This window comes from Macadamia integrifolia, chromosome 11, assembly GCF_013358625.1.
Source record: "Macadamia integrifolia cultivar HAES 741 chromosome 11, SCU_Mint_v3, whole genome shotgun sequence".
In the NCBI taxonomy this organism is placed as follows: domain Eukaryota; kingdom Viridiplantae; phylum Streptophyta; class Magnoliopsida; order Proteales; family Proteaceae; genus Macadamia; species Macadamia integrifolia.
This window is the reverse complement of record NC_056567.1, coordinates 8,705,455-8,707,883: the sequence shown is the minus strand read 5'-3', so window position 1 is coordinate 8,707,883 and position 2,429 is coordinate 8,705,455. Positions and strand designations below refer to the sequence as shown.

Below are 2,429 nucleotides of genomic sequence, written 5' to 3'. Positions count from 1 at the left end.
ACTGAAGGAGAGTTAACATGAGTAATAGATGAGGAAGATTTAGGAACGCTCTGTTGGTACTCTCTACCACGCCTAAGGGTATAAACAACATTACATTAGTTAGAGGGCCCTTGTTGGGTTTGACCTTATACTATATTCAGTGGTGCATTAGTTGATGTTTGTGAACTAACATGCTGATGATGCCTAGGGTTAGGCTCTGGTTGACTGGGTAAAGTTCCTTTCTCCCTCTCACACATAATTGAGACAACTTGAGTGAGTTCTCTCGTAAGATTTTGATGGCTTGTCATGAGGAGAGCCATATTTTTTTTTCAAGTCGCTTATTCTACTTGCCTCTCCAGTGTTGGTAAACCCAGGGGGTTGCTAATAAGATGATAGGAGAGGGACCCTAGGAAAACTAGCCTGAGGTCCTACATTTGACCTAGGGAAAGTATTTTGAGAAAAAGATTGTTGTGCAAAGGGAAGCCTTTGGAGTCCAGATTGACCTTGATTATGGAAATTGGAAGGCCCTGCTTGGTTGCTCTGATTCCAAGAGAAATTTGGGTGATTTCTCCATCCTGGATTGTAGGTATTACTATATGGATTATTCTGGTATAAGGCATTAACACTATCATTAGAAGTGCCCCTAGAGGTGTTGGGGCATTCTTCTAGGAGATGTCCAAGGGACTGGCACCAAGCACAACTCTTAACCAAATTGACTGATGATGGCTCTCTAGGAACAATAGCCTCAATTCTCTTGATTAGGCTATCCAAATGGGCTTCCTTGGCTACTATCCCATCCACAAAATATCCTTTTTCTCCTATGGTTCTTTCACTCTCTTGGGTTGATTCCCACTCACGGGTTTTGTCAGCTAAGTCAAGTAAGAATTCCCATGCCTTTCCTTCATCTGTAAAGGATGTGAATCCCTCAGGGCACATAGACTCTATCATTTGTTTAGTTGGGTAATCAATACCCTCATAAATTATTGGACCTAAATGCCATAAGTCTAGGCCATGGTGAGGGCATTCTTGGAGTAGATCCTTGAATCTCTCCATAAGTTTGGAAAATGACTCACTAGACTTTTGCTTTACCTGAAGGATATCACTTATAAGCTTATTGGTCTTGTGAGTTGGGAAAAACTTCTTAAGGAAGACAACTGTGAATTGTTCCCATGAGGTTATGGAATTTGTAGGTAACCCATACAACCACTTTTTAGCTTGGTCTTTCAATGCAAAAGTGATAAACCTAAGCTTAACAACATCATCAGAAAGCTATTGGATCTTAATTAGAACACATACCTCTTCAAATTCCCTTAGAAATAGGTATGCATCCTCAGAGGTCAACCGATGGAAGTGGGGCAACATAGTGATGAATTGAGATTTGAGTTCAAAATTATTGCCCTGGGCTTGTGGTAGAACTATGCAGGAATGTTAGGCTATTCTAGCAGGGTAGAACCTATCTTTCAGAGATTTAGGTGAAGGGTTTTGCTGTTGGTCTCCCATATTGAAGGGTTTTAAAGAGGGTAAACATATAGGGTCACTACTTGTTGGATCTCTTCTTTCTAACCGATTATTAGTATTACATACCCACCTAACACTCATGCAACAGAAAACTACCCACAACTAGAGTAAGACAAGCACAAAAGAATGTATAGCAAAATTTTTTTTTTTTTATGATTTTTATAATTTTTTTGATTTTTTTTTATTTTTTTTTATTTTTTTGGCTTTTTGGGAGCTTACCCGCAGGGATCCGGGGTTGCTCAGGTAAATTCCTGAGGTACTGCTACAGGGCGAAACCTGTCTTTATCATACTGTGAGGCATGGTGACCTCCACCAATACAACTATTATTGCAAGTTGTTCTTCTCAGGAATTCAATAAAAGAAAAAGAAAAAACAAAACAAAGCAAACAAAGCACTCCGATTTATCAAAAGAAAGCAAAAAATAATATGAAACTGTCTCCTCGGCAACGGCGCCAAAAACTTGTTTGAGATTTTAAATATAACCGCAAACGTACGGATCAGTGTAGCTACGGGTCGAACTCAGAGAGAGCAGCCACTTTATTTTTTTTTTTCTTTTAATAATGCGAAAGTGAACCTATTAATGGTTGTGATCTAATTTTAACTATCGTCCTAAACATATGTATCTAAAATAACGTCCAAACCATTCGTCATCTAAGAATTTAAAGATGCAAGCCACGCAATTAAAATTAAATAAATAAATAAGTGAAAATAAACAATCCACGCAATTAAAAAAAATAAAGAAAAAAATGCGGAAATAAAAATAAAGTAAAAGTAAGGGGAGAAAGCTAGAGAGAGACTCACAAGTAGGTTTTTCTACTTAGCCCGAGGGATGCATCATAATATGAGCTTCCCTACTTGACCAGAGAGTCACTCTTATAAGGGTTACTCTACTTGGCTTTAGGGAAAGGGAAACAATTAAATGTTCTATGGCA

General features: G+C 38.3%; 1 non-coding gene across 1 annotated transcript; it reads left to right on the top strand.

The window, feature by feature from the left end:
* The first annotated feature begins 985 nt into the window (after positions 1-985).
* LOC122094569 lies at positions 986-1,092 on the top strand. Its single transcript, XR_006144884.1, has one exon. It is a non-coding gene; the product is annotated as a small nucleolar RNA R71 (small nucleolar RNA).
* Positions 1,093-2,429: the final 1,337 nt, after the last annotated feature.